This window comes from Dama dama, chromosome 7 (assembly GCF_033118175.1).
Source record: "Dama dama isolate Ldn47 chromosome 7, ASM3311817v1, whole genome shotgun sequence".
NCBI classification, from domain to species: Eukaryota; Metazoa; Chordata; class Mammalia; order Artiodactyla; family Cervidae; genus Dama; species Dama dama.
In genome coordinates, this window is record NC_083687.1 from 53,138,473 (window position 1) to 53,148,177 (window position 9,705).

General features: G+C 54.0%; 1 long non-coding RNA gene across 3 annotated transcripts; it reads left to right on the forward strand.

The window, feature by feature from the left end:
- Window positions 1-283: 283 nt before the first annotated feature.
- On the forward strand, window positions 284-7,063 carry LOC133059962 (uncharacterized). Of its 3 annotated transcripts, none has more exons than XR_009693674.1 (4): window positions 284-652; window positions 736-1,140; window positions 1,949-3,520; window positions 3,972-7,063. It is a non-coding gene; the product is annotated as an uncharacterized LOC133059962 (long non-coding RNA). The 3 variants fall into 3 exon arrangements; XR_009693675.1 differs by having other exon boundaries at window positions 284-648; XR_009693673.1 differs by having other exon boundaries at window positions 284-1,140.
- Window positions 7,064-9,705: the final 2,642 nt, after the last annotated feature.

Below are 9,705 nucleotides of genomic sequence, written 5' to 3' on the forward strand. Positions count from 1 at the left end.
CTGCGCCCCGGAGCTCACGGAAGCGATACGAGAACGCGGCAGGGGCACCTGTCGCGACGCCTGGCGCGGCTGGGGCCCGCGGCCTCCCTAACACACACTTGGTGTGCGGTTCTCTGCGAGGGAAAACGGCGCTGCTCCCCCACGCAGACCCCCGTCGTCCCGGCCGAGGGACGAGCAGCGGAGCACGCACAGGACACACTGCGGTGGCCTCCCACCGGGGCCGCGCGGCGTGTCCTTCTCGGGACCTCATCTTGAGGACCGTCTCTCTCTTTAATGAATAGAAGTCTGGACTCTGAGATTGACTACACCTGAGATGACCTTGACTCGCTCTCATACTGGCCTGACTTTCTTTGTCTTCCGTGGCCTCTTCCCTCACCTGGGCGGGGGCTCTTGCGAGGAGCCGCGGGGCTCCTGCCGGCTCTGCGCGGCTCCCGTCCCCGGGCGGCCCGGCAGCCCTCCTGCTCCAGGACGTTCGCTGTGGTTTCCGCGGTACCAGCGTCTGACGGTCGGAAAAGGGGGCCCTCTCACCTCGGCGGGACGCCCGGCGGCGTGGATGATCCCCGAGGGCGCACTTCTAACCAGCTGCCCTTCCAAGCTGAGGCTTCATCCTTTTCCGGCCTTTGTTGCAAATAAGCGACGGAGCTGCGAGTAGGTGGGACCCCCGTCGATGTTTATTTTATTACTTTCCACCATTTGTGCAGAAAATGTACACAACCCTCTCTTATCTTTTTTCAGGCAGTTTTAAAGGCATTCAGCATGGGGTCTGAAAAATGACGGGCCATGGAGAGCTCTGTTGTTTTTGGTGTTTGGGGAAAAGATCTGCTTTGGAGATTAGACTGGATTGTGTGCCTGCCGAGAGCTGGGAGCTGGCAGGAATGGCTTTTTTTTTCTGAAGGCAGCTGCCCGAGGGGTCCCGGCTCCAGGCCAGGAGTCTGTGGTCCCCAGGACCTGGAGGTGGGATGGGCTGGAACAGGAGAGCAGCAGGTGACAGCGCGCTCATCGAATGCCATCCTGGTGTGAACTCTGGATGTGGTACGAAGGCGTTTTATGGGGCAGATAAGCCAGAGCTTGAGGTGTGGGCCAGTCGGCTGCTGCAGAGTCTAAGGGAGGCCTGGAGTCTAAGAGACACTCCAGGGCCAGGTACGTGGGGACCCAGTTCCACCTTGAAGATGCCTAGGAGGCAGTCCTGCGGGCCCATTCACCTGACCACCACTGCAGCCCTGCCCTCAAGCCACCCAGAGCATGGATTCCCAGCAGTTCCCCTCCTGGGCTCCCCACCTACCGCCCCCCCAACCCCTCCTGTCTCTGTCTCTGCTTCCCCCTCAGCCCCCAGTGGTTCTCCACCCGGAAGGTTAGTCTGGGAAGTGCTAGTGAGCTGGGCCTGTCGATGGAGGTTTGTTCAGAGGGGAGAGAAGAGATCCCCACACTGGGCCCTGTTGCCACTCACAACACTCACAGCAGCCACCTTGGGCTCTGTCCCCCCCACTGCACGTGTAAAATGATGCCCAGCTGGACTGCTGTGCCCATTGCCTTTGGCACCACTCCTTTCCTGGGGTGAATATACGGCGTTGCATTTCCATCTCTGGGTGCTTGGGCCTTTGGGTGAACTCCCAGAGCCCTGAGATCCTGCCTCTCACCCCTGCTCCAACCTGGCCTGGTAGGAGGGGGTGTGTTGACATGTGGCTGCTCTCCCCCACCCCAGCTCCCCGCTTCAGGCCAGAGGAGTGTTGGTCCTGCCAGGGATGCAGCCCCCCACCCTGCCCCCTGCAGCAGGGTCTCCTCCACCATCACCATTCTGCGGGGGAAGGACCAGCCATCCTGTGGGGCAGGCTCTCCCTGCCTCAGGGCTGGGCCGCTGGGCGGGCTGCAGGTTTGGGAGGAAGGGAGGGAGGAGAGAAGGGCACAGAAGTGGGGGGACCCTCACTGAGAAAACCTTTTTTATTTTCAGGGTGAGAGCTTTAGGAGATGCGGAGTGAGCTTTCTAAAGGAAGACCCCGCTGACTGTGGTGGACAGAAGGCCACTCGGAAGGTTGGAAAGACCCCCAGGTGCTGGAATGCAGGCCCCAGGAAGCCAGAAGTTCCTTCTCCATCCTGCTGCGCCCCCAGTCCTTGCCGCAAGCACTGTCTCACTGTGCCACCCCTGAGGCCGTGCTGCGCTGCTCTTCGTTCTCCCTTGTTGCCTTTACCGCCCTCTTACTCCGAGAAGTCCTCCCCTTCTGCAGGTACAGGAGGACGGCGATGGATGGAGGTTGACCTCCCCTCTGCATCGTGCGCACGGCGCCCTTCAAGCCAGTGCAGACCCTGCAGTCATTTCACAATGTGCTGTTTGAAGGTTCCCTACAAAGGCTTGGAGACATCTGCTCCCTAACTTTCAACCCCTCGGGGATCAGCACTGATGGGTTAATGGTAAATGCCCGGACGTGGAACCTGACCAAACACTTGTAGGTTTGAAAGACCCATCTATTTTTTCATTTATTCCCTGGCCCTTGAACTTGTGTGGAGATGAGGAAGTAAACCTGGCCAAGTGTGACCTCACGTCTCAGTGATCACCAGGGTTCCTTGAACCTGGAAGAGGGCACGGCAACCCGCTCCAGGATTCTTGCCTGGAGAATTCCACGGACAGAGGAGTCTGGCAGGCTGTAGTCCATGGGGTTGCAAAGAGTCGGATACAACTCGGCGACTAACCCTTTCTTCACTTTCTTTCTTCTTGGGCTCCTGGAAGTGGTTTTAGGCAAAGGACGGATGTGCGTCCATCTCCAGACAAGGACTAACTTAGCTGCAAAACCTCGGTGGGGTTTGAACTCACTGTAACCTGATGTTCACTGCTCCATGCCTAAACCACAGTGTGCGATTCCTGAAATGGAAGGGACTCGGTGGACCTGACTCCACTGGAGACGTCGGAGCTGGCCCAGGTGCACACGGCCTCCTGGCCCCAAAGGAACCAGGGAATCGCCTCTCTCACTGTCCCCTGCCCCCTGGACACCCGAGCTTCTTGCTGGGTTCCCTCAGCAGGAGCCACCTTTGGCCTCTGGGTCTGAAGAAAAGGTGAACTTCGGTTGCCTGCCCTGGGGTCCCAGGCCTCTGACTCTGTGAGAGCGGCCGTGTTGGGGCCCCAGTCCACAGGCGTGGCTCAGATCCGAGCTCCATCACTTGTGGGACGGGGTTGGACTGAAAGCTGGGGCCTAACGGCCTCTTCAGCGCCCAGGCCCAGCTCCCTGGGCATACCTTGCTCATGGTGAAAGGGCAGGAAGCGGGGAGCCTTGGCTCTGGCTAGGCCTCCTCGCTGATCTGGCTGGCTCATGATGACGTGGGGCCCTCAGGGGGAGCCTGCAGGGGTCCCTGACACAGAGCCCGCCTCGCTGGCCTGCACTTGGTCACTTCTCTTCCTGCTGCTACTCGGCTGGGGACTCGGTTTAAGCAAGGACCCAGCACTGTCCGGCCTTGTTCACCAGGTACACACCCAAGGGCTGCGCTGGAAGTTTCTCTGGAGACCGCAGGGGTCCTGACCACAAGAAGCCTGGTGGGTGTCCCTGCGTTGCAGGTGCCACTCCTGGGCAGTGGGTCCTGGGCGTGGGGAGGATGGGGAGGGGGCCCAATGACCTGGGGAGGAGAGAGGGGTGTGGGTCTCGCAAGGGAAGGGGGTGAGGATGGGGATCAGCCCCAGCTGGGGGCAGGGGAAAGCGGGGGCGGGGGATGGAGGCCAGGGGAGCTGCCTGAAGCTCACGACAGCCCTGCTCCCTGTGGGAGGTGCTGCTGAAGGAGAGGAAGCCTGGGGGACTTATCACGGTGTGGTGACGGCTTGATCCTGAGGTCATGGAGCCGTCCTCAGGGGAACCCTCCTGGTCCAGTGCTAGTCCAGCTTCCCTTTCACTTGAAGTTCTTTAACTTGTGAGTTTTAAAAGCAGAGCAAGAAAACTTGCGCTTCCCTTTGAGGTAGACTAACGATCAGACACACGCCCGTGTTTGTCCAGGAAGGGGGTGCGTCTGAGCCTCCCCTCAGCCCCCGGAACTGCCCCTTCGGCCTGCTGTCACAAGGATCCGGTGAGAAGGGGAGATGGCAGACGGGACCGCTGTGTCCTTGGAACGAGACGGTGTGTACAGGGCCCACCCAGCCCTCCCCGCCTCCACTGGGAGCCCCAGATCCTGCGGGTACAACTTACCATGGGCAGTTGGACCTATGGAGACCAGACGTCTTTGCAAATGTTCAAAAACTCCCTTCAAAATCCCACAGGGCCCCCATCAAACTCCTTAATCTTGGCTAAATTAAACTAAGCACTGACTGTGAACCAGTTAGAAATATGACGGGGGCTTCCCTGGCGGTCCAGTGGCCAGACTGCGTTTCCTCTGTAGGACTGCGCGTTCCACACCTAGTGGGACAGCTAAGACCCTGCAGAACTAAGATCCATGGCACGACCACCATTTTTTTTAATTAAAAAAAAAATTACTATGACAGCACTGTTCTACAATTTTATGCCCCAAAGTATTGGCCACTCAAAATAGTTTATATTTTTAAATGAATAGCTTATGACATCATTCATGTGTTTAGAGCATTTCAGAAAGCTTTTTGTTTTGGAAAGTTCCACATAGTTATTGTAAAAGGTAGAGAAAATAGGATAATGAACTCCCACATACCCAAGATTCCACTTCAGCCACTCCCAACTGATGGCCAATATTATTTTATCCTTATTCCTTTCCATTCCTCTGTCACCTACATTTTTAAAAAAACAAACCACAGACATCATATAATTTTATCTATATTTCACTATGTTATTCTAAAGATAAGAAGTCATTAAAAAATAAGCAAATTCCATTATCATACCTACAAAATTAATAGTAATTTTAACATTAAATACTCAGTATTCAAATTTTCAATTATCTTAAAATGTAAGGTTATTTTAAAGTCATTTTTACTGAGGTGCATTTTTTGTATAATAAAATGTACCTATATTAAGGGTGCAGGTAAACTGACAAATCTATACACTCCTGTAACCACCATCATATCAAGATATAGAATATTTTTGCCACCACAGTAAGCTGCTTCCTACACTTGCTGTCAACTTCACCTCCTTTTCTATCCTCAGCCCCAGGCTACTTGGCTTTTTTTTTTTTTTTTAATTTATGTACTGCAAGAAGATCCAACCAGTTCATCCTAAAGGAAATCAGTCCCGAATATTCATTGCAAGGACTGATGCTGACGGTGAAACTCCAATACTTTGGCCGCTTGATGCGAAGAACTGACTCGTTGGAAAAAACCCTGATGCTGGGAAAGATTGAAGGTGGGAGGAGAAGGGGACGACAGAGGATGAGATGGTTGGATGGCATCACAGACTCAGTGGACGTGAGTCTGAGTAAGCTCCAGGAGTTGGTGATGGACAGGGAGGCCTGGCGTGCCGCGGTCCATGGGGTCTCAGAGAGATGGACACGACTTAGCGACTGAACAACAACAAAACGTTTATGTGAATGTAGGAATTATAGGATATATGTTTATGTATCTTTTTTTTTTTCTGGCCACTTAAAACATTTCCTGCCAACTACTGGTTCTCAGCAGTTTGACTGATGCCCCTCACTGCGGTTTGTCTTTGCCGCCTACTCCCTGTCTTCTTCCTGGACTCTGACTGCACACATCTGACTACTTGGTAATTAACCTACAGGTTGCTGAGCTTGTGTGTCTGTGTTTTGTCTTTTTTCCTCTCTATTTGAACATTTTCCATTGCAGTGTCTTCATATTCACTGATCTTTCTTTTGGAATATCTGATCTAATGTTACAGTTAAATTTTTTCAACAGATACTATACTTTTCTTCTCTAGAAGTCCCATTTGATTCTTTTTTTAAAAAAATATTTTTCATCTTTCTCTTCATCATGTGCATGTTTTCCTTTTAGATTTTAAATATACGTATAATAGATTTTTAGGTGTCCTTGTCCGCTGTTTCCAGCCTCTCTATCATTTGTAGATTTGTTTCTTTTGACTGATTTTCCTTCTTGTTATGGGTAAAAATTTGCTGATTTTTTTTGCATGTCTAGTAATTTTTAATTGGATGCAGGACATGAACTTTAGGTCACTGAATGTTTGGATTTTTTTTTAAAGAGTTTTTGAATTTGTTTTGCTTGAAAATTAAGTTACATGTTTCTGATTAACCCTTACCAAATTTATTTATTTATTTAAATTGGAGTATATTGCTTTACAACGTCGTGGTCATTTCTTCTGTACAACAGCATGAATCGGACATGTGTACACATATATCCGCCCCCTCTCGAGCCTCCCACTCTACCACCCCCACCCCACCCAGTCCTCCGGGTCATCGCAGAGCACCAGGCTGAGCTCTGGGCACTGTCCTGCAGCGGCCCCCGGCTGTCTGTCTGCGCGTGGCAGCGTATGAGCGTCAGCGCCACGCTCTCGATCTGCCCCGCTCTGTGTCCCATCCCCATGTCTCTAAGTCCGTGCCAGCTTTGTTCTTCAGCCCTTTTTAGGGTAGCTCTAGACTAGTCTGCAGTCAGTCCCGTCACTACGATGCGCCACTTCTGGTATCTCCACCTACCGCCCTGGGTGTTTGGGCAGGCATGTCCACTGCAGCTGGTTGGAAGCTGTAGCTCTCCTAGCCCTGCAAAGTCTAGGAACCGTCACAATCGCAGTTCTTCAGTTCTCTGTCCAGCCTTGCAGATGCCCCCCCACCCCCCACCCCATGAATGGTCTGAATTTGCCCAGGCTCGAGGGCCCCTGCAGACTTTTGGACGCTTCTGTGCACAGTTCTCTCTGGCACTTGGCCCCTCACACCCCAGCAGACATGTCCCTCAGCTCAGACGGGGACTTCCTCCGCTGCTTCTGTCCTTTTACTGTTGTTTTAAATTTACTTTAAGGCAAAAATGAAGGATGACTGTAATCTCTGTGATCAGCATCATACTGTTTGATATCTTATGTCTAAAAATGTTTTTATTTGTATTTTTCCCAATTTTCTATTTGTTCAGCAGAGAAAAATAATCTATTCTGGTTTCTCCTTCATAGCCAGAAATATAAGCCATGACGTTAAGACACAGTTTATGTACTCGAATTGGTATTCAAATAAAGTTCACACAGTTTGATTGGCTCATGTGTCTTTTAACCTTTTTCAATGATTAAGTCCATCCTTCACCTTCCTTGATGTCTCTTTTTCCTGCCACTTTCTTTTGTTAAAACACTGGCAGTTTGTATGCTGAGTTTCACACATCATTTTGGATTTCCTTGACTGTGTTCCCAGGGTGTTTTAACCTGTTCCTCTGTACATGTTCCCTGGTAGCTGGTCATTGGATTGAGAGACTCGATCAGATTCAGATTAGGTTTTTTCAAGACAATTTTAAAGATGTTGGTTGCTTTTCCATCACAAGGCAGACGGCTTTTTGTTGTGTTCGCAGTCACTGATGCTCAGTAACTAGACCAAAGCCTTTCATTTAATTTGCTGAGTTATCACAGACCCTGGGTCTCAGCAAGGATGAATTTCTAGACTGAGCAAATGGGACCATTATATCTAGCCATGTACTTGTTTTCAAAAATACCAATTACGATGACAACTTGGAGCTCCAGTAAAATGTGGAGTGTTTTTAAACTTGCTCAAGGCAAAGTTGACCCATTTGTACACACTGGAAGGAGGCCACGCTGAATTACATCCATCCATACCTGTTCCTTTCAAAGCTGTGCTCTAGATAAAGCTGGGCTCAAGCGGTGCTGCCAGGAGGGAAGGCACCCACCCTCCTTAACGTGAGGCAAGAACAGCTTTTCAGATTAATCCTCAACAAGGATGCTCCCATGGTGCCCATTGTCCCTGTCTGGGGGCAGGCACGGGGGCTGCGTCCACAGAGGTTGTGTCCATGGGGGCTGCGTCCACAGAGGGTGTGTCCACGGGGGCTGCATCCACAGAGGGTGTGTCCACAGGGGCTGCATCCACAGGGGCTGCATCCACAGAGGGTGTGTCCACAGGGGCTGCGTCCACAGGGGCTGCATCCACAGGGGCTGCATCCACAGAGGGTGTGTCCACGGGGGCTGCGTCCATGGGGGCTGCATCCACAGAGGGTGTGTCCACGGGGGCTGCATCCACAGGGGCTGCATCCACAGAGGGTGTGTCCACAGGGGCTGCGTCCACAGGGGCTGCATCCACAGGGGCTGCATCCACAGAGGGTGTGTCCACGGGGGCTGCGTCCACAGAGGGTGTGTCCACGGGGGCTGCATCCATGGGGGCTGCATCCGCAGAGGGTGTGTCCACAGGGGCTGCATCCACAGGGGCTGCTTCCACGGAGGCTGTGTCCTTGGGGTGTGTCCACAGAGGCTGAGTCCATGGGGGCTGTGTCCACAGAGGCTGAGTCCACGGGGGCTGTGTCCTTGGGGTGTGTGTCCATGGATGCTGCCTCCGCTCTGCGGGTAGGGCATCCAGAAGGCCCTTCCACCATCTACATAGATGTGCCTGTGGGCGTGGGATGCTCTCTGTCCACTTTAATACACCCGACCCTCATCCTAGTCCTGTGAGGACGGAGTGGGTGACAGTGAGGGAAGTGAGCTCGGGTGCTGTTTGGGGCTCTGCTGTGGTGTTAGGGCTCTGCCTTGAGCCTGGGGACCCAGGGGTGGGTCTGGCTGGGGCCCCCACCCTTTCAAGTCCCTCAGTCTTGTCCAGTTTCTTATCTCTCAGCAGCTGTTGCCTCACTGGGGGAATAAGAAAGAGTCGGAGTGAGGATTAAATTAAGCCTGAGCGTGCTCTGAGATGTCAGCTTAGATCGATGCTCCGTGGGTGGCGAGGACTATGGGGCTCAGCGGGCAGTGGCCGCCTGCTCCCGGCCCGTTCCTGTATCTTCCCTGAGGAGCTTGTGAGTGAGGGAACTTGACCTGCCCACAGCAGCAGCCTTGAGGGAGTTCAGCTCGCTGCCAGAACGTTTACAGGGAGCTTGGCGGGGCTTGGGCTGGGCCAAGGGGCCCGATGGTCCTCGAGAGCCCAGGACGTGTGTAAGCCGAGGGCGCTGACCCTGCGGGTCCCGAGTGTCTGAGCGGGTCCTGAGATGTGCCCTGTGGTGCTGCGAGGCTACAGGTCAGAGGCATGGGGGGCAGGCTTCTGACCGCTGTCTGTGTGCTGGATCGAGCCCCTGGGGGCAGCGATTGCGCAGCCTCTCACACGGCTGCCAGGGCCTCGCCGGGCGCTGCCAAGTGGGAGGAGAGCGCTCCGGGCTGGGCGCTCTCAGGTCAAGCCCTCATCCGACTGGGGTCATCGTTGCCCTCTGGGCGCAGAGCCCCACGGAGAGGGTGAGACTGGTGGCTCCTCACCGCCGCTCTGCAGCAGAGGACCCATCAGGAGCCTGGATAAGTGTCCTCCAGGAAAGGACCTTGTGTCAGGCGAGCTCTGAGAGGCTTTCAGCAGCTTCGTCCTGTGCGCGGCTCCCCTCCGGCTGGGGGCTGCTGCCTCCCTCAGGGGAAGCTGCAGACCCGGCGTTCGGGGAAGGAGTGGACAGATCGGAGCTCTCCTCCACCAGTGCGGTGATGGCTGCTGCCCCCCTGTCTGTCCGCACCTGACTGTTTGGGGCCCAGAGACAACAGCAAAGCGTCAGCACCTTATTCACCCTGTGAACCTGGACGCGGTGTGGTGAGGATGGCCGGCCCGCTGCCCCAAGTCAAGAGTGGTGCGGGTCTCGGCCCCAGGCTGACCACAGACCCCTGCATTCTACGCCAACGTCTCCTGCCCGACATCCCCTGG